Source organism: Phyllostomus hastatus, unplaced genomic scaffold (genome assembly GCF_019186645.2).
Source record: "Phyllostomus hastatus isolate PE091 unplaced genomic scaffold, TTU_PhHast_1.1 phas_contig_30, whole genome shotgun sequence".
In the NCBI taxonomy this organism is placed as follows: domain Eukaryota; kingdom Metazoa; phylum Chordata; class Mammalia; order Chiroptera; family Phyllostomidae; genus Phyllostomus; species Phyllostomus hastatus.
The window spans coordinates 1,401,380-1,427,398 of record NW_025333841.1 but is presented as its reverse complement, the minus strand read 5'-3'; the positions used below and the strand labels follow the sequence as shown (position 1 = coordinate 1,427,398).

Sequence of the window (26,019 nt, the reverse complement as noted above, 5' to 3'; positions counted from 1 at the left end):
GAAGGATGGGCTGAAGGAGGAATGGTAGTACAGATCAATGTGACCAAAAGGAGGAAAGGTGAAAGAAGCAGGATGGGCTAGGGACCTGAGCACTGAGGAAGAGGCGAAAGAGGCCTGAACGTTAACCTGGAAGAGCCAGAGGTGGGTGGGGGTGTGGAGAAGAGGGCGTGCACAGCGCATGCGCTGGTAGCACACTGCGGCGATTCCGCGGAGGTAGCCCTTTCCTGCCAGCAGCGCAGCGGAAACAATATCTGCTGCTGGTCTGTGCTGCTGTCCACTACTACCTTGGCCCGCTGCTGCCACTCTGGCGCTGCGAAGTCTGTAACGCTGCTCCCTCTTCCCCGTCTTGGGATGGCAAGTACCAAAAATTCATTCTACGATACTCGATGCAGCCACTAGGTAAAGGATCGACAGGAGGGAAGAACATGGAGGGCGGAGAGAACTCGGGTCGGGAGATCTTTAATTGTTTGTGTTCTCCCTATTCACGAGAGGGAACAAATGGGGGAGAGTATGGGCCTCAGACTACAGAAGGGAGCTGAACGTGTACTTACCGTTTTGAAAGGAATACAGATTCCTTTCCTCTAACCAGGATCCAGGCACCTGAGCGTCGGTGTTTTTCATAATATTCTGTTTAAAATTTTTGGAGTTCCTCATATATAGCAGATGTATTTAAAGGACTGGGTTTTAGGACTAAGCTCATCTGATTGTGAGAGCTTTCTTTGCCTTTGTTGAGAGTGGTGTGTCTTATTTCACAGTCCGAGAGTATTCCAGCTTCTCCCTCAGGGTCTTGGCGGATTCCATCTAGGATTCCATCTAGATTTGTCATATGCTCGAGTCACCTGGAATGCTATCTTTTCCGCATTCCACTTCCCTAGTTTAACTCACCTATCCAGAATAGGGAAGAGTGGCTCTCCTTGAGCTCTGGGGCACAACTGTGGCGAGAAACACGTCCAGATAATCGCCAGGCATATGTATATAGGCATATGTGTATGTAGCAGAGATGGGAAAATAAAGAATACGAAAAGTTGGGGGTGTTGCGCATGTATTTGACAGGCTTGAGGAGGTGCGGCAGCGGACCAGGATATTTGAGTCAGCCTGACAAGAGAGAGGGGACGCAGATGCAAGACTTAGAGCAGGAGAGGGTCAAAGGTGTGTTTAAGAAAGCAAAGTTAGTAGTAGTTGGCAGTCGCTTTTCAGAGGGAGCGTGAGGGTGTGAATGCCTATTTGAGAGAACATGGACAGTTGGGTTTAATGGTAACAGAGAGGCGCGCAAGCATATTTCTGAACAAATAAGGAATGGGAGGCAAGCTGCGTTTGCGTAAATACGAGTACAAAATGGCGAGCTGGGAGGTAAGTTATCTTTGGCCATCATGGGGCAGCGAGACTTGCAGAGAAGCAGATGTACATTTATAAATGAATGAAGAGAGTAGTCTGAGTTAGAGTTCCTCTGGGCTGTGGCCACACCCAGCAAAAATTAACCCAGAATCTTAGCCTGTCACTGCCCTATTGATACTGTGGGTTTAAAAATGCAGAGGCAATGATGACTCTAGAAGGTTGCATGCGGCAGCTGGCTGTGTGTGTAGAAAATGCATGAAACCAGAGCATTTTCAGGAGACCGGCCACTTGCAGGCAGTACATATATGGGGGTGCTCTCTGTCGGACTTGCACTTCTTGGGTTGCTGTACTGTCTCTAGACACTTTTATCCATACTGTGTTCAGAGTAATAGAATACAGTAGTTGCAGTATAGTGAGAATCTACTGTTATGTTGTCAGTAGCCCTTGATTTCGTACCCTTTGACGCTATTGGGGTGAGGACTTTGGCTATACTTCCAAATGCTTCTTGCACTTTGCTTTAAACCTAGGATTTGGGCAAATGGTAATCAGGAATATGAGGGTGACCTGGGCTCACACCCTTTTCTCTAATTTCTTTTTTTCTGTAGAACTTTGAGCATGGGTTTGTCTAGGGGGGGATGATGTTTTTTTAAGGCAGCTGTTCTGTCATATCTCTCAGAGAGGTGTCATTGAGGATCTATTGTTAATTGCTAAAAGATGCATCACTTAGATATGTAGTAGAAAGGGCACAGGATTTAAAATTGAGGAGACAGGTCTTTTCCAGTGATCCTAGCTGTGATCTCATGCTTTTCCTTTTCATTCTCTGGTCCTGTTTCCCTATCTATAGTAATAATTACATTTAGACTATGTCAGATTACTGGTCTGTGTGCTTTTACACATTCCTTAACTCAAGTAGTACTCTCAACAATCTTATGAAGTTGCAGCACCATTGTTCATCTTTTATAAATGACAGATTTGAGGGACATGGATTAAATAATTTGTCCAAGGCTTTACATAAAGGAATTGTTGATTTGGAGCCTAGTGGGGTGGCCATCCTTATCTACCCTTGTCATCTGTGCTTTTTTTGTTCTGCAGAAGGTTTAAAATGGCCGACTGTGGCAGGCTAGACACACCCTTCTTGTTTTGTCTGATTTGAGAGCCGGTCTAATGCTTTGAGACAACCAGTCACTTGCTGCAGTAGAGATTTTTGTTACCCTATTAATAATATTTTGGTGTGTTAATACAAATGTCTAATAATAAAGAAAAGGTTGTTGCATTTTTTCATATACTGAAAGACTGAAAATACCTGCATTTCTTTTATTATTTGGTTAGGATAGATACCAAACTGGAATTACTACATCAAAGGGTATGAACATTTTTAACACTCAGCATGTATTGCCACATTCCTTCCACAAAAGATTGTACCAATTTTTACTCACACAAGCATTGAGTAGTGTTTGGTTTTTTAAAAAATATTTTTATGGGTAAAAACAGTATTATTTTAATTTTGCATTTCACTGCTTATTAATGAGTTTGAATTCTTTTTCCTTGCATATATTTAACAGTTTCATTTTCTTTCATGTGATGGTACCTCGTGTTTGATTTTTATGTAGGAGTTTTAGTTTAGCGTTTGTTGTTATTATCTATTTGAATGTATTCTGTAAATAAAGGCTATCTACTCAGATTTCTGTAATGTTATAAATATATACAATAGGTTATTTGCTGCCTTTAAATCATGAGGTTAAATTTCTCTGTCTTTTGTGATTTTTCTTCTGTTTATGTTTAAATAGTTCACTCCATCTAGAAACTTGGTAAATATTCATTACAGCTCCCTCTGAGAGTAACCATCAAGTATGGGGGGAAAATCCATAATTTTACTACCCAGAGATAACCAGTGTTAACAAATGTATTCACTTCTTTTCATTCTCTCTTCATTTTTTACAGTTGTTCATATATTTGTACTATTTATATTGTATTTTGTGTTTAACATTATAACATGCATTTCTTCATATTAAACATTCTTTGTAATTGTAATTTAATGGTTTTATATTTTTTGTATGGAAGTATTTCAAAAATTTCAGAAGTTTGAATTATGTAATGAATGCCTTTTCATTTAGTTTTTATTCTTTATCTATTTCAAGTTATTTATAGAATATAGTTTCAGATTTAGAATTGCTCATCAAAAAGTTTGAACATTATAAGGATTTGCCACAGTAGTGTTCCAAAAAATTATGTCCATTTTTTTACTCAGTAATTTAGGTTCTTAATTTTTTTTTGTTTGCTAATTTATATGTACAACACTGGTGTGTTTTATAATACATTTCTCTTATTAGCTATTGGTGAGGCTGGACTCACAAGTGTTAATTATTAGCTCATTTCCTTTTGTGAACTATTCAATTTCAGTCTGAATGTTATCTGTTTGTAAGAACTCTATATTATGTGCTCTGTGTTAGGATGTATTACCCCTTCTCATTTGTTGCAAATGACAAATGTCATTGTTGCACATACGTTCCTGGCATACATTGAGTCTGAAGAAAGATTTGTGATTCCAAAGACAACTGCTGACTGGAGTACACATCAGATTCTTGGTAGCCAATCTAAGATAACATTTGTCTGTTATTTAAGTAGATAGCCATTTATTTTGTAAATTTTTTATTTTAATTGTTGTTCAAGTACAGTTTTCTGCCTTTTACCCCCATCCCAGCCCACCCCCCAGATAAAAAAATTTTATTTTTATTTTTATTTTTATTTATTTTTATCTAGAAGGAAAGCATTCTTGAGTTCTGCACATCAGTGGTGCTCCCTGGCTCTGAGTAAGGGGAGAAGACAGGGCAACATTTTGTCCCTAATAAACAAAATTAGACAAGACACAAAACAGTAGTGCCATCTTCCCCATCCATTCAGGAACGGATCTTATTTTGAATGTTTATGAGTGATCTGGAGGAGGATATGGGTGAAGTGTAGTGTCCGCTTTTATAGATAACACTAAGGTCTTTGGCAATATAAACTGCTAATAGGAACAAACTGCAACACCCAAGAAAGCATTGTCAGTGTGAGGTGACAATTGGCAGAATGGAACAATGTAGGCAAGACCAGTGTAATGACTTTATCGGGAATCTGTTTAATTATATTTATTAAGTAACTTTTTAAATTATTCCCTATTCCCATGCCATGAGCTATATTTTACTATCGCTTTTGTAATTTAAATTCTAATTTAAATTTTTTTCAGTGAAGAGATTATTGGATTTAAAGGTACCAGGCAAGCTGTTACTTACTGCTTTTTACTATCCACTTACACTGGGTTAATCCAGTAGGTTGTAAACTCCCATTTTCAGCATTTTGCTGCTTAAAGAGGTTAAGTCAGGCTTATGTGTGTGGTGAGGTGGCTGGCAGATCTATATTAAGCTAAATGAGATGGAACAATAAGAGTAAAGCTTGTATTGTAGAGGAGGCACTGAAGTCTGTTCCCATCTTAGGCATGGGAGTCCTATTTTACATCATGCCAGTGTCTAGTTCCCAAATTCATCTTTGATCAGCAGTTCGGAAGAGCCTGGATTTTTGAAGTAGCCTAAAAGCATATAATCTTTGATTTCTACAATTTGTTCCTCCCTTCTCTCTTAATGTTATAGCCAGCAGCAGCATGGAGCAGCACCTCCTGGAAAGAAATTTTCTATCAGCCATTGTAATACAACTGTTACAGCACTTACCTGGTTGTATTGTAATTGTCTGTGTATTTTCCTCTTTCCCTTCCTACATTAACAGACTGTGAGGTCCTTGAGGGAAGACAGTGTCTTCTCCAAAATCCAGCCTGGTACATTAGTAAGCCTCAGAAATGTTCATTGGATGAATAAATGAATAATCAACATGATGAATGAGTTCATCAATAAACATTTTTTGTGTGCCCACTAAGGTGATCTCCACAAGCTCTGCACTATCAACTCTTTTTTCAAAATGCATGTGGTCAGAAACTTGCTCTTTCTTTGTAGTTATATAACTACATAGTTTTATATATATATATATATATATATTCTCAAGAGTTTCTTCTGAAATAAAGCTATTCTTGTGTTTGGATGTCAGTCCTTGGCATTTACATATGTTGCTACAGTTACTGCTGACAGTCTCTTCCTTGGTGGGACTTGAGTGATAGCTGGCAGATTGGGAGCCTCATCCTCACTGCCCAGTATTTGCTAAATGGTTCCTAGTTGTATGCTCATCCCCTTTTCACTTCTCCTCAAGTCATCTTCCAAATGGTGTTCCTAGGTTGGGCTCTACATTCTAGATCAGGGGTGGGTAAATACAGCTCATGGGCTGCTTGGTTTTGCAATAAAGTTCTATTGGAACACAACCATGCTCATTTGTTGATATTCTGTCTGTGGCCTCATTGGTTAACAACAGCAGAGTTGAATAGCTATATCAGACATGCTGTTCCACGAGACCTGGCCCTTTGCAGAACAAGATTGCCTACCTTGTTTTTGATAATCACTCTACAGTGACGGTTTCATTCCCCTCTCCATTCACCATGATATTTTTAGCATCTTAGAAACTCATTTATTTACCTCACTCATTATTGCTTATGACAAGTCTTTTTCCTATTTTACAGAGTTTCCAGCTAGTAAACACTTCAAAGTAGGAGATTATAATGCCTCACGCAGAGTTGTATTGTCAGTCAGTTGTACTGTGTACTTCAACTACAAGTTTTAAGGCTCAACTGTAGAAATCCCTTTTGTTATATCCTAACTTGAAGCACATGCCTTGGTGCTTTATCCCTTACTCTCCTTCTTAAACAGCTCTTTGCAATGAGAATATATTGTAGAGCCCTGGCTGGCATAGCTAAGTGGATTGAGCAAGAGCTATGAACCAAAGGGTCTCTGGTTCAATTCCCAGTCAGAGCACATGCCTGGGTTGCAGGCCAGGTTCCCAGTGGGAGCCACATGAGAGGCAACCACACATTGATATTTCTCTCCCTTTTTTTCCCCCTCCCTTCCCTTCTCTCTAAAAATAAATAAATAAAATCTTTAAAAAAGAGAATATATTGTAGAAAATAAGGAGTTAATGTGATAAGACAGAAAAGTAGAATGAGGCAAATATTTAGAGAATCTGAATGCTCATTTTTAAATGAATAAATAGGGTTTATGAAATAATCACTTATTCAGACTTACACAGGTAGTGAGCCTGGACTTCCAAGAGTTTGGGGTTCTCCCCTCTAACCCTCCCTAACCTACCACACATTGTCTTGGTAACCTGCCTGTAAGTATATTGTGATTCATTTCACTTCATTAAAAAGTTGGAGATCTCCAAGTCCAATGCAAGAAAGTTAGATCTAAAAAAACAAAATGGAGAAAATATCTGACATAGGGGGGCTCCACCCACAGCCCCCCACCCTGGCAGTCACAGATGAGAGTAAGTCTACTAAGACATGATCTGCTTGGGGAGGAAAGGTGGCGATCTCTCACAGGAGAAGGACCAGGAGCCTGTTCCTCAATGAGCTTTTATTGGGTTCATTGGCACAAGAATACAGGTAAAGCTCATTAATTATTATCAGGTAGTAAGGATCAAACAATAGATAACAAAGAACTCTGAGGGCCTATTTTGAGTCAGGGTCAGATAGCTAAAGAACTATAAAACTTTGAGGAACAAACTCACTTCTTGCTTGGACCCTTATTTAATTGAAAGCATTCTAAACAAAGCAGGTTTCACAGGATTTTACATATTCTTTCTTAGGCCTGATTGCCTGAGGAACCTGCCCTTTCCAGCACAGGGCTGCACTACCCTCTGTCACTGTTTCAGGCTTAAATCAGGCAGGGGAAGTAAGGCAGCCAAGAGATTAGGAGACTTCTTGCAGACGGAATGAGGACTTAGGCTTTGTCAAAGCCGAGGGGTGAGGGTCCATCACCCCCTTTTGCTGTAGCCCCCAAGGTCCTTCCCTGGGGGCCTCCCACATGACCGTGCCTGCCTTAGAACGTTCCCCCCTTTGGGGAATCTTGCCCATCTTGGCTAACCGATCAAGCATTGGGGGCCAGGCAGGGTGAAGTAAAAGGAACAGAAGCCATACTCCTGCCTCGGAGATACGCTTTTGTCTCCTTAGTGGCTTACAGTCCAAGGTTGCTCCCTCAGCCTTAGCCTTGGCGGGGGTTACAGCTTCTGAAACCAGGCAGGGCAGTTCCCAACAATCAGATAGTGTTATTCTAGAAGTAAAATAGAGGGAAAGGCCTTATAGCATTATTTTTGAAGCTGCTTACTCGATTTTCCACAGCCTTTCAATATGTAAAATTTCAAACATGCATACAAATATTTTGAAATAATTGTACAGTTAAAACCCACATACCAACCACCTAGATGATAGAAATAACATTTTGCTTCATTTACATTGTTGCATACTCATTCATCTTTGTTGCCTATGTTTTTAAAATAGTTGTTTTGTCATCCATTAGGATCTTATCTGTATCTGACCCATCATGGTGCTGAAAAAATAGTTCTTTTTGATTCTTATCTGTATTTTCCAAGTTGGCATGGATACCACTGTAGCATAATTATGTATAAGCAGATCTGCTTGGAAATGAGAGTCCCAGGGGCAGAAGCCATTTTGTTTCTGAAAGAAAATGGTTGCAGCTCGTTGTTGTTTACTGGAAATAGTATGTTGGGAACTGCCCTGACTGGTATCAGAAGCTGAAACCCCTGCCTAGGCCAAGGCTAAGCGAACGCCCTTGGAACCGTAAGCCAGCAAGGAGACAAAAGCTTATCTCCCTGGCAGGAATGCTGCTTCTGCTGCTTTATTAATAACTGAACCCCAAAAAGTTTGGTTGGTTAGCCAAAGACGGGTAAGATTCCCCAAGGGGGGAACGACCTAAGACAGGCACGATCACTTTGGGAGGCCCCCCAAAGAAGGACTTGGGGGGCTGCAGCAAAAGGGGGTGATGGACCCTCGCTCCTCGGCTTTGAAATTGCCTGAGTTCTCATCGTCTGGGAGAAAATCTCCTTATCTCTTGGTTGCCTTAGTTCCCGTGCTCCACCTAAGCCTGAAACAATGACAGGGTGGTGCAGCTCTGTGCTGAAAAGGGCGGATTCCCCGGGTGATCAGGCCTAAGAAAGAATATGTAAATTACTGTGAAACCTCCTTTGTTTAGAATGCTCTCAGTTGAATGAGAGGGGTCCAAGGAGGAAGTTAGTTTGTTCCTGAAAGTCTTACAGCTCTTTGACCCCGACTCAAAATAGACCGGCAGAGTTCCTTGTTTTCTATGGTTCCTTAATTCCCCCTAATGAGCACTGTACTTTACCTGAATTATTATGCAAAATGAGCCAGATAAAAGCAGGTATGGACGGTAAATCAGCGCGCTCCCCACTAGGGGGGGTGGCCATTTCGTCCCTACTTCTCCACAGAAACTGGTCTGTCTCTGTGCATGTTTTTTCTCGTGTGTTTTTTCGGCGAGCCATCCGCAGCGTTCCGTGGTCACTGCTGGCCATGGACCCACGCATCAATAGTAGGAGAAGAAAAGATGGAAGAACTGGTACAGTATCAATGAATCCTCCCAACAATGTACCACCCTATACTTCATTCACTTCACTGGCTTATGGGGCAGGTGGTTTTCTGAGTGGCTTCCACATGGTTCTTTACAATGAATTCACATCAAATGCCAACTGAGGTGATACTCAGCATTAACACAGCTCCTTGGACTTTTAGCAAATACATTTTTTTAAAAAGATTTTATTTATTTATTTTCAGAAAGAGGAAGGAAGGGAGAAGGAGTGGGAGAGAAACATCAGTGTGTGCTTGCCTCTCCTGAGCCCCCAACTGGGGACCTGGCCCACAACCCATGCATGCGCCCTGACTGGGAATTGAACCAATGACCCCTTGGTTTGCAGGCTGGCACTCACTCCACTGAGCCACACCAGCCACGGCAGCAAATAGATTTTTAATTTAGACTACTATGTAATACTATTCTTTTGGACCTTTTCTGTTAAAAGTAACTGTACAGTTGATTAGGAAGCACCACAAAGTGAAATGTTATTTATCTTTATAATAATGGTGAATATTACCTTTTTGTGTCTATATCCATCCCTGCATTTAAGCTCAAGGGCAAAAGCCCTATTTTACTCATCTTTGTAGTTCTCTTAGTAGTAAATGCTTATATTCATAAAATACATTATTACATTTAAAACATCACATGAGCAAAGACATAGGCAGTATATTTTTAAAAACGCTACAGAACAGTAGTATGGTTTCATCTAAGTTTTGTGAAAAAAAATTCGTGTTTGTATATGCACATGAAAGTAATTAGGAGAAAATGCCATAAGTGTTAAACTTTCTGGGATTCTGGGATTTTTACTTTCTATCTTTTAATGTATTTCTGTAATCTTTAAAAAAATGTGCCTGTATGGCTCAGTGGATTGAGTACTGGCCTATGAACCAAAATGTGCCTTTATGACTTTCAAAATTAGGCAAACATTGAAACTATTTCCATTTTGAACTTTGTTGACTTGAACAAAAGTAGAATAAATGGGGTGGTGAGGGGGCTAGAAACTGGGGCAATTTAGTTTGGAAAAGAGCTGGGTGGTGTAGGAGAAGGGAATGCTGGGAATAAGATTTCTGTCTTGAGAGGAATGTACTAAGTATCAACTACTCTATTCTTGGTCCTTAGTGCAGGCATTTTCATGTATCAGAGTTTACGCTTACCATTTATTTCCCAATTAGACCCTCTACACATTCCTTTAATTGCTAGTGGCAGCAGATGCTTGTGGGCATGCAGATCTTGCTCTAGTAATGGCTGCTTTACTTTATCCAATAAAGAGATGGCTCACCTGACTTGTATAGCTCAGTGGATTGAGTGTGGGCCTGCAAAGCAAAGGGTCACAGGTTCGATTCCCAGTCAGGGCACATGCCTGGGTTGCGGGGCCAGGTCCCCAGTAGGGGGAACGCAAGAGGCAACCACACATTGATGTTTCTCGCCCTCTCTCCTTTCCTTTCCCTCTCTCTAAAAATAAAATAAACAAAATATTTAATAAAAAAAGAGATGGCTCAAATCCATCAAGGCTCCTGTTCCTGGTCACCTGCCCCCGCCCCACACACACACACACACACACTCACACACACTTTTGGCAGCACAAATCTGTAGTAGGAGAGCTTTTTGCTGGGGTCTCCTGATCATGAGTAGACAAAAGGACATACTTTTCTGCTGGTGGTGGGTAAAATAGTTAAAAAGCCCTGAGAATTTTTTTTTCTAGGATTTAAGGTTTGCCTGCCTCACACTGAGTACAGGAAACCTAGTTGCACTAGCTGATGCTGCCAGCATCTAATGATAATAATTAATAGCCTGGGCTTTGTTTGGGCCATTGCTGAATTGCCAGAATCCTGGGTTGCTTTTCATGCTAAGCAGTTAGGAACTGGGAAACCTAGAGGCAATAATAGGTGCTTCTTTACAAAGAAGCACCCTTTGGGGTTGTCTTTGGCTTATCCTGTGTAACTCTCATGTCTCAGAGCCCTATTCCTTCTAGTGTTTGAGTCTTGGAGATAAAGGACTAGCCAAGGGCCTATATAGCTCCTTGTGATTCTTTTTGTAATGCATGCAACTAATAGGGGAAACGATATGTTCAATTCCTTTTCATATATGGGTAAGGTGAGTCCTGGTGGGAGTTGAGATTGTAAATAACAGGCGTTGGTACAGAGCCGAGGGTTTTATTACCTTTTTTCATCAATGTGAACCAAATAACATCTGATTATTAGATGGAAGTTTCATTAATTTTTACGGGGCTCTTTTATTCAGGAGTACAGGGCAAAAGGTCATAACTGCCTGACATACATAGAAGGACCTGTAAGAAATCAAGTTTACCTGTATTCAAACACAGGAATATTGAGATCTAAAGAGGGAAGGACTTGCAGGCAGCTAAAAAGGTCACCATCGGAGTTCACATCTGAGTTCTAACACTTTTATACAGTTCCTTGGTGACTCTGTACCCAAGTTATGAAAGTTTTATCTTATTTAAAATGGAGACAAAAATCCTTATTAAATAATTATACACAGGGTAGCAGCCTTTGTCAGATAAAGAACATATTTGTGATGCTAATAATAATGCTTAGTACAAGTGAAATCTAAGGTTCATGGTGTGGGCTGGATGACTTGACTAATGTGGTAAAAGTAAAATTAAAACAAGGTTTCAAACCTTGACTATCTGTCTTACATGTTTTCTTCTTCCTTCTCCCAATCTTACAGGTGACAGTGAATGCAATCAAAACCCATGCCACTGGTGAAGAAGTATATTGAGCCCTGCCTGCCCCAGTGAGGTTACTAGAGAATTAGGAGAGGCTCAAATCAGCATCTTGTGTGTGGTTGTCAAACCATTCTGAAGCCTTGGTAAGTGGTCAGTGGCTTTGGTGGGCTTGCCAACTTAGTCAGAAAGGGCAGGAAAGGTAGTCTTAATAACCACTAGGTGATTAAACACCTGATGTTTTTCTATTATGATATGAAAAAAGGTCTTAAAATATTCAAACTACACTTGAAAGTAATCAGCCTAATCTCTCCTTTTCTCATTCTCCCATTTTTTACAGATAGGACAGTTGGATGTCTTTCTCAACATTGTAGCTAGTTGGTGTCGAAAATGGATTTGAATCTAAACCAGTACTGTACTTCCTCTAGACTACATCTAAGTCCAGGAAGGCCATGTGAGACAGAACATTTTTATTCCACACTAAAAGATTTTTATAATAGCCTCTGAAATTGTGCTCCACTGATGAAGGAAATTTCCATGGTGTAAAACTTTATTGTGCATAAAATCACCTGGGGTGTTTGTTAAAAATGCAGATTCCTAGGCAGCCAGAACTTGTCATTGGTCAAGAGCAACACTAAAGCCTACCTGTCACTAATACTGAGGCTTTCTGGTCAGTGAGTTCCAGCAAGCCACAGTGAATCACCATTGCTTTGGATGTTCTTGTGAGGCAGTTGGGAAGCCTTTGGTAAGTTGGTGGTCTGGGTGGGGTTGTCCAGGTACTGGTAGAAGAAGAGATGATCATAATGCAACACTTGTCCCCTTCCTTCAACAGACAGTTATTAAATGCTTACTAAGTGTCAGAGCCTGTTCTAGATATTAACAAATTTCTGCCATCATGGAACTTTCATTCTTGTGAGAGTAGACAAAGAAATTAATAACAAATAAATGCATAATGTATTATAACTGTTAGGAGAAATTTTTTCATTCTGGTGTGAAAGTTGCATTAAAAATAGTTGGGTTGGGCTATAACACCTTGCATTTCCCCCCTCCCCATTGCCCTCTCTTTATTGTTATTCTATTACACTTGTCCCAGTTTTTCCCCCTTTAACCTCCTCTGCCCAGCACACCCACTGTTCTCACAGTCCATGTCCATGGGTCATTCATATATGTTCTTTGACTAGTCCTTTCCCCTTCTTTCCACCATTATCCCCCCCACCCCCATCTGACGGCTGTCAATCTGTTTCATGCTTCTATGTCTTTGGTTCTGTTTTGCTCATTAGTTTACTTTGTTCATTAGATTCCTCTTGTAAGTGAGGTCATATGGTATTCGTCTTTCACCAAATGGCTTATTTCACTTAACATAATGCTCTCTAGTTCCATCCATGCTGTTGCAAAAGGCAGGAGTTCTTTCTTTCTGCTGCATACTCCATTGTGTAAAAGTACTGCTGTTTTTTGATCCACTCATATGCTGATGGGCATTTAGTCTGTTTCCAGCACTTGCCTATTGTAAATTGTGCTATGAACTTTGGGGTGCATAGGTTCTTCTAAATTGATGTTTTGGAGCCCTGGCTGGCGTAGCTCAGTGGATTGAGCGCGGGCTTGCGAACCAAAGTGTTGCAGGTTTGATTCCCAGCCAGGGTACATTCCTGGGTTGCAGGCCATAACCCCCAGCAACCGCACATTGATGTTTATCTCTCTATTTCCCTCCCTTCCCTCTCCAAACATAAATAAATAAAATTTAAAAAATAAATAAATAAATTGATGTTTTGGGATTCATAGGGTATAACCATTTTTAATTTTTGAGAAAAATCAATACTGTTTTCCACAGTGGCTGCACCAGTCTGCATTCCTACCAACACTGTGCAAGGGTTCCCTTTTCTCCACATCCTCACCAGTGCTTGTTGTTTGTTGCTTTATTAAATGATAGCCGTTCTGACAGGTATAAGTTGATATCTCATTGTGGGTTTTTTTAATTTATTTTTAGAGAGGGAAGGGAGGGAGAAAGAGAGAGAGAGAGAGAGAGAGAAACATCAATGTGCGGTTGCTGGGGGTCATGGCCCACAACCCAGGCATGTACCCTGACTGGGAATCGAACCTGTGATGCTTTGGTTCGCAGCCCGCGCTCAGTCCACTGAGCTACGCCAACCAGGGCCCTCATTGTGGTTTTAATTTACATTTCTTTAATGGCTAGCGATGAGTATCTTTTCATATGTCTGTAGGCCACCTATATGTCTTCCTTGGAAAAGTGTCTATTCAGGTCCTTTGCCAATTTCTTACTTGGATTTTTTGTCTTCCTGGTGTTCAGTTGTATGAGTTCTTTATATATTTTGGAGATTAAACCCTTGTCTGATTAGTCATTGGCAAATATGTTCTTCCATGGAGTTGGTTCCCTTTTCATTTTGTTTTTATTTTATTTATTTATTTATTTATTTATTTATTTACTTATTTTTAGAGAGAGGGGAAGGGAGGGGGAAAGAGGGAGAGAAACATCAATGTGTGGCTGCCTCTCATGTGCCCCCTACCCAGGACCTGGCTCACAACCCAGGCCTGTGCCCTGACTGGGAATCAAACCGGCGAGTGACCCTTTGGTTCACAGGCCAGCACTCAATCCACTGTCAGGGCTCCTTTTCATTTTGATGATGTTTTCTTTAGCCATGCAGAAGCTTTTTAGTTTGATGTAGTCCCATTTATTTATTCTTTCCTTTATGTCCCCTGCTGTAGGAGATATATTGACAAAATTATTGCTATGTGGGATATCTGAAATTTTATTGCCTATGTTTTCCTCTAGGACTTTTATGGTATCATGACTTATATTTAGGTCTTTTATCCATTTTCAGTTTATTCTGGTGTGTGGTGTAAGTTGGTGGTCTAGTTTCTTTTTTCTTTTTTCTTTTTTCTTTTGGATGTACCAGTCCAGTTTTCCCCAGACCATTTATTGAAGAGGCTATTTTTACTCCATTTTACGCTTCTGCTCCCTTCCTTGAATATTAATTGACCATAGAGACATGGGTTTATTTCTGGGGTCTCTATTCTATTCCATTGATCTATGTGTCTGTTCTTATGCCAATACCAGGCTGTTTGGATTGCAGTGGCCTTGTAATACAGTTTGAGGTCAGGTATTGTGATCCCTCCACGTTTGTTCTTCTTTCTCAAGATTGCTGAGGCTATTTGGGGTCATTTATGGTTCCATATAATTTTTGGAGTATATATTCTAGATCAGTGAAATATGCCATTGGTACTTTAATAGGGACTGAGTTGAATCTATAGATTCTTTGGGTAGTATGGACATTTTAATTATGTTAATTCTTCCAGTCCATGAAGAGGCTACATGCTTCCATTTATTTGTGTCATCCATGATTTCTTTCTTCAGTGTTCTGTAGTTTTCTGAGTACAGGTCTTTTACCTCCTTGTTTAAATTTATTCCTAGGTACTTTATTTTTGTTATTGCAATAGTAAATGAAATTTTACCCTAGTTTCTCCATTTTCCCTTTACTACCAGCCTTGAATATAGGAGGGTCATAGATGATAAAAGTAATCTTTTTTTCTTTTTGTAACCCTTCACTAGGCTAAATTGTAAAGGATATCTTTGACAAGCATTTTCAGAGAGTTCACCAGATCTTCCATGTGAATGAACGTGCAGCAGGAAAGGGGTCCTCAGTGATTAAGGTAACTAGGGGAAGAAAGCCTGACTTTGCCCTGAATTCTGTTAGGGAGTTTCTTAAAAATATCATTTCTGGGGCCCGATACTTTTAAAGCCTGCAATTTACTCTATAATACATTTTTCTCAAAATAATTGGAGTAGATTATATTCTTTCCAAGTTTGTGATCACCCCTGCTGAGTATCAGAAAAAACTGAAATGGTTCCCACTAAACTAGGAGGCATAAGCTGTGTGTCACAAATAATGTCAACACAACACTAATTACACTTCCCTTGAAGAGAGGATTTTTTCTTTCAAAGCAGACTTGTTGAGAGTTTTTCTTTATCAGACTATGGAGCTGCATACATTTTATTAAAAGTCAGCTCATAGCAAGAGGCTGATAGTTTCAGTGGCAGCCAAGTATATGGCACCTTGGCTTAGTAATTTCCAGAGGCAGCAGGGTCTTCTGAATTGCACTCCTATTAAACCAGTTGGACTAGCGTTCTTTTTTTGGCTCCTTAGGGAACCTCCTTTTAACCCCTAATAGGCTTCAGAGAGTACTGAAATGTCCCATCATTAAAGTAGGCAGCATCTATAAAATGGCCCTTCTTGGGAACAGAGGCCACCCACCCCTATCTTAAGCTCGTAGTGCCTCCATCCAGAGTTAATACCTGAAGGCCAGATCACTCCATGTCATTTTTCATGGAAGTAATAAAGGTCACTTTTTCTCATAAGAATGGTCTTGAGATAGTATCTTCTGAGCATAATGTTCTTGTTATAGATTCTGGAGTACTTGGCTAATTCCTACTGATGGAATTAGGTAGATTAGCCCACAGAGGGAATTCAAATGATAGAAAAATTGGCTTTTACCTAAGGAGAAGCCTGGAATATGAAGGGAGTTGATACAAAGGTAATCCTTGTATTCCCTATCCTCTAGCACAATGTATTTTAAAATGACAATGTTCATGTATACAGATATGAATGTTAGCATGCTGTTTACAAAAAGTCCTCTTGTCTCTTTCTCTGTATGAGGCAAAATGGGTTGTATAAATGTGGCTTTTGCTCACTGAACCTGTTTTTTTCCTAGGACTTTCCTATACTTGTTATCCATCCTCTTTTGTGACAGCAGATCTGTTTTGTTTTGTTTTTTTTCTTATCTTTCTCCTTAGGCTAGTCATGTAGCATCCACACACAACTGTTGAAAATTTCCTTTTTACAATCATGTTAATAGTAGCACTTATCACTTACAAGTGCCTTTTATGTTCTAGGTGAGTGCTTTACACATATTTGTTACCTCATTTTAACTTAACAGTAACTCTGAGAAGTAAAATTTGTTTGTACTTTACAGATAAAAAAACTGAGGACCAGAGAAGTTATGTCACTCACATAACACAGGGAGCCAGGGATGGAGCTATATATGCCACACTTCAGAGATCTTAAAAAAAAATTTTTTTTTATTTTTAAAGTGAGGGGAAAGGAGGGAGAAAGGCAGGGAGAGAAATGTCAATTGGTTGCGTCTCACATGCCTACCAGGGACCAAACTGGCAACCCAGATATGTGCCCCAACTGGAAATCGAACCAGTGACCCTTTGATTTGCTGGCCAGCACTCAATCCACTGAACCTCACCAGCCAGGGTCATACTTCAAAGATCTTAATTACTTCACCATACTCAAAGCACTAGAATGTGGTAGGTGAATTCTAAGTTGTTGGGACTTACTGCCTCCTTGTGGGATCCTCATCAGTGTATTCTTTCAGACCATAGGTGCAAAGGTAAAGAGTTCATTCTCGGCCCTGGCTGGTGTAGCTCAGTGGATTGAGCGCGGGCTGTGAACCAAAGCATTGCAGGTTCGATTCCCAGTCAGGGCACATGCCTGGGTTGCAGGCCATGACCCCCAGCAACCGCACATTGATGTTTCTCTCTCTCTCTCTCTTTCTCCCTCCCTTCCCTCTCTAAAAAAAAAATAAATAAAATCTTTTAAAAAATGAAAAAAGAGGAAGCATTACGTGTATTAAAAAAAGAGTTCATTCTCAAAGGGAGATTAGTTGTGCAAGACAGATGGCGCAAGGGATGTGTAGGTCCCTCTAACTTTTAGAGATGATCACTTTGCATGGACTAGCATTTATTTCTGTTCCACACAGCCATTCACCATTTGTTTACTTTTCTCACCTTTTATATTATTATTACCCCACTGTCCTTCATGATGTTTATGTTAAACAGTTTCTATCAGGTTATCCTTTTCTACACCAAAGAAAGAGGAATCATAAGAATTGGAGTTACAACCCTGGCTGGCGTAGCTCAGTGGATTGAGCGCGGGCTGCGAACCAAAGTGTTGCAGGTTCGATTCCCAATCAGGGCACATGCCTGGGTTGCAGGCCACGGCCCCCAGCAACCGCACATTGACGTTTCTCTCGCTCTCTCTCTCTTTCTCCCTCCCTTCCCTCTCTAAAAATAAATAAATAAAATCTTTAAAAAAAGTTTTCAGTTAAAAAAAAGGATTAGAGTTACAACTGAAAGTCCCATCACTTGCAGAATGTTAATTCAGGTGCAGGTACATCAGGTGCTGAGGTAGCCTGCTGTGCAGATCAGCATATCCTGACTAGAGTTCCACATAAACATTGCATTCTGTTAGCAGACAATACTGGTAAAATTACTTTGTTCATATCATATGGAAAACAGCAACAAATCCTATCAATGAATACTTTCATAAATGTTATTGCTGGTAAGGTAACAGTGTCCAGATAATTAGCATGGACGAGGGATTAGAAAGCTATGCCCCACATGCCAGCTGCTTGTTTTTGTAAATAAACTTTTAAAAAATATTTTATTTATTTATTTATTTGTTTGTTTATTTATTTTTAGAGAGAGGGGAAAGGAGGGAGAAAGAGAGGGAGATAAACATCAGTGAATGGTTGCCTCTCACACACCCCCTACTGAGGACCTGGCCTGCAACCCAGGCATGTGCCCTGACTGGGAATCAGACTGGCAACCCTTTGGTTCGCAGGCCTGCACTCAGTCCACTAAGCCACACCAGCCAAGGCTGTTAATAAACTTTTGTTGGAACTACCATGCTCATTCTTTATTATCCACCACTACCTTTTGTGCTACAGTACAGTTGAGTAGTTGCAACAAGGACCAGATGATCCATAGAACCTGAACTATTACCATCTGCCCCTACACAGAAAGTTTGCCAACTCCTGGCATAGATTAAATGTACTATGTCTACAAATCCTTGTCCACTCCCAACCCATTTTCTTTTCTGTAGGACTTGGATTTATAGCTAATTTTAGAAAGTGTGAAACTCAGAGTACACAATTTGTCCTTTGATTTTTTTCCTACTCAAATTATGCTCACCAAGAAAGCATATTCACAAAATGGGCTTATGTGTACAGAAAGAACTATGTTTTATATGCTTTATTGTAGTTATTTATACATCATATATGATTCTCCCAATTTATTCCTTTTCTGATTAACCATTTTAACATTTAGCTATTCTCAAGTATCCAAAAATTTACAACTTATGTTTCCTAATTATGACTTTACCTAATTTTAATACATTGCCCTGCTCTGAAGCATGAAAGGAGTCATAGACAATATGGAAACAAATTGGCAGGACTGTGTTCCAGTAAAACTTTATTTACCAAAACAGGCAGCAGCCTGGATTCAGCCCATGGGACATAGCACGCGATCCCCACTCTCCGGTATACATATCCAAAGACTTCAGAACAAAAATACTTGAGATGATACATTAAAGCAAATATTCAGGGTGAGTTTTACTCACACTACATGTAATACAATAACAATAACACAGCTATACTCAAATCAGGATAGGAAAGTGTCTTGTGATTGGTGTTTTATGTATAAGACCTAATAGTTATGTAGACATTGGCTGGTGTTCTTGAAGGAGGGAGAGAATCTTTATGGGCCATGTTATTACCATCCCTTGAGGTTCCTCTTCCTTACCATAGTGACTTTGTCTTTATATTCTGTTGTTCATTCTTATACTTACATTATTCGCTCTAGTGTTTACTTTCTTTACCAGCAAATATCTTTTACCCATAAGTGAACCTAATATAAAAGTTACTTTGGATATAAATCGCTATTTTAACAGTTAAGGTGGGGGGGGGGGTTGCTGCGGTTTTGATCATTTGCATGTCAAACCCTAAATTTATCTTTCAGATTTAGAAAGAATTAATCCTTCCATTGAAATCTCAAAATGTGATCTGGATAAAGGAATGGGTATCTTAGTCAAGGAAGTGATTGTTGAATGTGGAGGTAAATTTTTTCTTTGAGCTTTTTGTTGTGTTTGTTATATTTAACAGATTTCCTAATAATGAGCCTACCTTGCATTCCTAGAATAAAATTTTCTACTTTTCAAGGATTTGAATTAGGTTAACTAAATTTGCTGGTTTAAATTTTATTTTTCTGTTTTATTTGATTTTTTTTTTTTACTATTTTGTTTTGCTGTTCAAAAGTGAGTTTTTGTGTTGGGGGGCAGTCTTTGTCAGTTCTTGTGGGCCATATGGTTTCTGCCATTGTAGCATGAAAGCAGCCATAGATAATACATAAATGAAGAATGTGTCTGTGTTTCAATAATACCCTGGTTATAAAAAAAAAACATGGTGGCTGGATTTGGCCCATGGGCTGTAGTTTGCCAATACCTAATCTGTGACATTTTACTCTTAGAACCTTTGCTGTCATAGTTTCTGCTTAGTCATTCTGGGCTTCCTCATGTTTGTGCCTCTCATCTCCCCTTGTAACCTCTTAGAGAACTTTTTCACCTATATTCCTTTTCAAGAGTATCTTCCTAGCAATCCCAACTTTATTGCAAGAAATGGGTTCATTTGGATCAGTTTAAGAAGTTTACAGGAGGGGATGGAATATAAGGGGGATAAATGGTAATGGGAAAAATACAAAAATAACAATCCAATTAAAGAACTTGTTTACAGAATTCGACTGTTGTGGTATCATTAATGTGATTCAGCCTTTTTCCTCTGGTTTTCTGCCTGATATGTTGCCTCTGCTACCAACTAATTTTCTTATACTTTGGCTTCCTCTACCTCCTAGCCACTGAATACTTATGTTTTTTTCTTATTCATAACTTTAGTGTTTGCAACCTTTGTGGACATGGCATTTATTCTACCTCATGTCTCTGTCTGCAGACTATGTGCTTTAGCTCTTGTTCTTCATGTTGCCCAGTTGTCATTAAATTGAGAATCTAATTGCCTTGGGTTGTTAAGTTTCCTGAAACTGTAGAGGTTGTAGTTGCTATTTGGCTGATCTAGGGCATTTTCCCCTATTGAGTGCTAAATGCAAATGTCTTTCTTCCCCTTTGTATGATCCCAAACTGCTTTAGACTAATACAACTCAGCTATCATAGGTATATCCAGAATCATTTAACTGTTCTAAAACTAGAAGATAACCAGAAGAATCATACCTGACTATTTTGGGAAGTAACAGTTTCACAGATAACTACACAATCCTACTTCCCTCATATCCATGAGTCTCTTCCTGGTACTAGCTGGCTTCCTTATTTTCTGTTCTTTATCCTATTGCTGATGGATTGTTTCTGCTTTAGCTTCTGATTCCTGTGCTTACTAACAAGTTGATCTTAATTGTTCCTGGTATGTTCTTTCATTATGTATGCATTCATTTATTTCAGATGCTGAATTTCTGTTCCTCTGTTTTCCCCCAATTTTAAGCTGAATCTAATTTCTTACCTCATACTTGTTTGGGAACAGTGTTCATGTCAAGACATGTCATAGGCTATTGACCAGCTTGTGGATGTCTGTCCTCTGATCCTTACTTACCTTTGATCTGACCAACCACAGATTTGGAGGAGGGATAGTTAGTCACAAGAATGCTTTCTTAGTCAAGCTTGTTTGCAGTAGTTTCCTTTAGAAGAATTTCTGGGCATGGGCAACACTATGACATGTCTACTTGAATAAAGTAGACATCTCTGGTTTAGCTCTCTACAGCTAAACATCTTGTAGTTCTGTACAGCTAGACTACAGAATCTACCAAGTCTCTCAAAGTGTCACCTTCTAGTGTACATAAAATCTAAATTTTGCTCTGTCTGGGTGACTCAGTTGATTGGAGTGTCATCTCATGCACTGTTGCGCGTGGGTCACCGGCCAGCAGTGACCACGGAACGCTGTGGATGGCTCGACGATAAACACGCGAGAAAAAACAACACATGCACAGAGACAAACTAGTTTCTGTGGGGAAGTAGGGACGAAATGGCCACCCCCCCTAGTGGGGAGCATGCCGATTTATAGTCCATACCTGCTTTTATTGGGCTCATTCTGCATAATAATTCAGGTAAAGTACAGTACTCATTAGGGGAAGTAAGGAACCATAGAAAACAAAGAACTCTGCCGGTCTATTGAGTTGGGAGTCAAAGAGCTGTAAGACTGAGGAACAAAATAACTTCCTCCTAAGACCCTTCTCATTCAACTGAGAGCATTCTAAACAAAGGAGGTTTCACAGTAATTTATATGTTCTTTCTTAGGCCTGATCACCCCGGGAAATCCGCACTTCTCAGTACAGAGCTGCACCACCCTGTCATTGTTTCAGGCTTAGGTGGAGCAAGAGAACTAAGGCAACTGGGAGACAAGGAGGTTTTTTCCCAGACGCTGAGAACTCAGGCTATGTCAAAGCCGAGGAGCGAGGGTCCATCACCCCCTTTTGCTGCAGCCCCCCAAATCCTTCTTTTGGGGGGCCTCCCAAAGTGATCGTGCCTGTCTTAGGTCGTTCCCCCTGTGGGGAATCTTACCCGTCTTTGGCTAACGGACCAAGCTTTTTGGGGGTTCAGTCATGAATAAAGCAGCAGAAGCAGCATTCCTGCCAGGAAGATAAGCTTTTGTCTCCTTGCTGGCTTACGGTTCCAATGGCGTTCCCTTAGCCTTAGCCTAGGCGGGGGTTTCAGCTTCTGATACCAGTCAGGGCAGTTCCCAACAATGCACTGAGAGGTCTCAGGTTCCATCCCTGGTTGGGGCATCTATGGGAGGCAACCAATCAGTTCCTCCCTTCCTGTCCCTAAAAATCAGCAAACATCCCTGGGTGAGAAATAAATAAATAAATAAATAAATAAATAAATAAATGTAAAGAAATCTAAATTTCATATCACAATTGTGTTTGTACAACATCTTTTAAATAAAGGAGATTCTCTACAAGATCATAGCCAGTTTCCCAAATTGCATTCCTCCTGAGGGGCTGTTATGCTTCTTACTACTGGTTGGACACTTCTTTTTTTAAAAAAAGATAATTTATTTATTTTCATTTTTTAAGTTTTTTAAAGATTTTATTTATTTATTTTTAGACGGAGAGGAAAGGAGGGAAATAGAAAGGGAGAGAAACAGCAATGTGTGGTTGCCTCTAGCATGCCCCGCACAAGGGAACCTGGCCTGCAGCCCAGGCATGTGCACTGGCTGGGAATTGAACCAGGGACTCTTTGGTTCGCAGGCCAGTGCTCAGTCCATTGAGCCACACTAGCCAGGGCTATTTTCTTTATTTTTAAAAAGTTATTTATTTATTTATTTTTAGAGAGGGAAGGGAGGAAGAGAGAGAGAAACATCAATGTGCAGTTGCTGGGGGCCGTGGCCTACAACCCAGGCATATGCCCTGACAGGGAATTGAACCTGTGATGCTTTGGTTTGTAGCCTGCGCTCAATCCACTGAGCTACGCCAGCCAGGGCTTTTTTTTTTCTTTTTTTCTTTTTTTTAGATTTTGTTTACTTATTTTTAGAGAGAAGAGAAGGGAGACAGAAACTTGAATGTTTGCCTCTCATGCGCCCCCTGCTGGGGACCTGGCTCATAACCCAAGCATGTGCCCTGACTGAAAATCCAACCAGTGACCCCTTGGTTCACAGGCCTGCACTCAATCCATTGAACCACGCCAGCCAGGGTCTGATTGGGCACTTCAGATTGCTAGAAACAAATTCAGTGAGATAATGACAGGCTACTGGCTGGCCACTTGGGAATAATGGTGACTGAGATCACATGAAATTCCAAATATAGGGGACCTTAATATTGTTACACTCCTAAAGGATGGTACCGGGCTCCAGAACAGCTCTGGAAAACTCAGAGGCAGGAGTTTATGGACATTCATTTTAGGATAGTGCTATTTACATAACTGCTACTCTGTCTTTCTGTGTATCTTTTGTGTTTTATTTCTCCCATTAAGTATTGACTTGCCTGTCTACTTTGTTTTATCTCATTTTCCTACCTCATGTTTTTAGTTTATTTATAAGGCTCTGCTTACTTAGGGCTTCACCTTTGTCATAAGTTTTGCTTGCTTGTGGCTCTCATGGCCTCATTTCTCTCTCTCTTTTTTTTTTTTTTTAACCCAGGCATGTGCCCTGACTGGGAAACGAACCAGCAACCCTTTGGTTTGTAAGCCCACTCTCAATCCACTGATCAGAGCCTCATTTCTGCATTGTTTTAGCTTCCTGTGTGTCCATTCAGCCTCTGTTCCCTTTGCTAATATGATTACTTTTGGTAGCCCATTTCTAATTCCTGAGAACATAAATTTACTAGCCTCAGCTTATCTCAGTTTGGTTAGATATTCATATACCAACAGCAACAGTTTGTGAGGCTTCACTTTCATGTTCTGCAATTAATACGATTATTATACCCAGTCTCTGCTTCTTTCACTCTACTTTGCTTCTTCTAGCTTCTAATGCATCTATTAATCACAGGCTTTTCCATCCTTTATTTCAGGAGCTGCAATTTGCAAATGCCTGCAGAGTTCAGATGGGGTATGTCAACATAAGAAACATTCAAACCCGTGGAAAATTTTTGTGAATTTATTTGAGCCAAACTGACGACAACTGCTGAGAAGCAAAACCACAACGAATTGAGAAAATGCTCCGGAGAATGGCAGTTTTGCACCTTATTTTATACATCACAATCAAAAGGGGAGGTGTAAGGGGGTTACATGAAGTCCACTGGTGATAGATTAGGGAGGGGGGAGAAAGCAAAGTGGGGAAACCTCTGGGATTGGATAAAAGATAAAATGATAGACACATATTTCTTACACTGGGGGGTACAACATAGTTAACAGTCAACAATTAACATGATAAGAGTAACAACAAGGTGATTTGTGGTCTCCCCATGGTGCTGTGCCTGTGCTTTGAGGCCCCGGTAAAAGGAAATTTGACATTCCAAAGGTCTGTTAGCATAGATGCAAAAAGTCAACGGACAGGCTCAGTTAAGGTAAAGATTAACCTTTGTTAGAAAAAATACCCGCCTAGGACATGATGACCCACCATGAACTGCTTTTAGTTAGAAAGTTTTAATTTCAGACCATCTTACGTGGTTACTTTAAGTTTCTGAGTTTGTAAGGCCACTACGCAGGCCTCCCCTGAGCTAGTCAGGTTTAGTGTGGCCCCTTTTCTTCCACAGGCAGATGTGTAAAATGGTTCTGATATTTATTTTCTTCCTTTTTCTTGAAACGCTACTTTGGGTTTCTTTTTTATTGTTGGTTTTATTTTGTTTTGTGTTGGGCTTTTCTTTTGTTTATCTACTTTTGATAGAGACACTGGAAAACAGATTACTCTTAAAATGAAAGTAAGAGTGTCAATGTAATGGTAAAGAGAAGTTGATGCTTTTAAGAGAAATATAGTAGGCAGTGTTTGGGATTGTGGTCCACTGGAACATGCACCTTTCATCCCAAGGAGAAGGCTTTTTACTCCTTGGCTCCTGCTGATAGTTGCCCAATGGAAATACAGACCAATATTGACAGGATTTCCAGCTTTCTACAAGGAACCTGATTGTGAGCTGTTAGTTTAATGTTTTTTTAATGCCACAGGCCCACACAGTGTGTTTATAAATGCTTTTATAAACTCATAGCTTTTGCTTCTTTGTAATTTTGGCATATTTGTAGTGTTACCTTTTTCCAATGTGGTATGAAACATGGGTGTTTCATACTCTGCCTGGACAGTATTTAAAACTGGGTTACTGTTTTGAATGGAGTTGTATAGATTAGAATAGAATAGATTAGGGAAAAATAGACTAATATAGAATGTAAATAAGAAAACACTAGCCTCTACCAGGCAAAGGGTAAGTAGTTGGTGAAATTTTTGTCACAGCTACATGTTTGTATGTATGTGTATCTTTGGCCTAATGTAATTGTATTTCTTATTGTGGATTAAATGATTTTACAAGACTTTATGAAACACTGTGAGCAAACTGGCATCCTGTGGAGTAAACCCCTTCTGTAGACAGGTCTCCTTTGGCCCACACAGTCTCTTAGAAATCTGATGGGTGCCAGAGAGTGGGGAGAGGGGGGAAACAGGAAGTTGTTTAATGGGTATAGAGTTTCAGTTTTGCAAGATAAAAAAGGTTTGGAGAATGTCTACTGAACAATGTGAATATATTTAACACTGCTGAACTGTATGTTTAAAATGATTAAGATGGTAAAAAAAACCCAGAATAAGAATAGCTCATTAAACAGCAAATTCACACAAGTCATCAGAATATCCTTAGACATGTTAAACATAGCATCTTCAAATTTAAAAGAAGTTGTATAACCATCTTTGATGCAGTCTTCCATTTCTCTATTTGAAGGGGCAGCAAACTATAGCCCATAGGCCAAATGTGGCCCACTGCTTGTTATTTTTTTTAAGATCCTATGAACAAACAATAGTGTTTAAATTTCTTAATGGTTGACAATAACCAAAAAGAGAATAATAGTACATGATATGTGAAAATCACACAAGATTCAGATTTCAGTTTTATTGGAACACAGCCAAACATTCATTTATGTATTGTCTCTGGCTCCTTTTATGGTACTGGTGGCAGAATAGGGTGGTTGTGACAGAGACCAAATGGCCTGCAAAGCCTCAGAT

General features: G+C 39.9%; 1 long non-coding RNA gene across 2 annotated transcripts; it reads left to right on the top strand.

The window, feature by feature from the left end:
* Window positions 1-203: 203 nt before the first annotated feature.
* Window positions 204-25,347, top strand: LOC123819133. Of its 2 annotated transcripts, none has more exons than XR_006785779.1 (6): window positions 204-399; window positions 11,538-11,678; window positions 11,873-12,277; window positions 15,098-15,198; window positions 19,349-19,444; window positions 23,891-25,347. It is a non-coding gene; the product is annotated as an uncharacterized LOC123819133 (long non-coding RNA). The 2 variants fall into 2 exon arrangements; XR_006785780.1 differs by lacking the exon at window positions 204-399 and adding an exon at window positions 1,162-1,350.
* The last annotated feature ends 672 nt before the right edge of the window (window positions 25,348-26,019 follow it).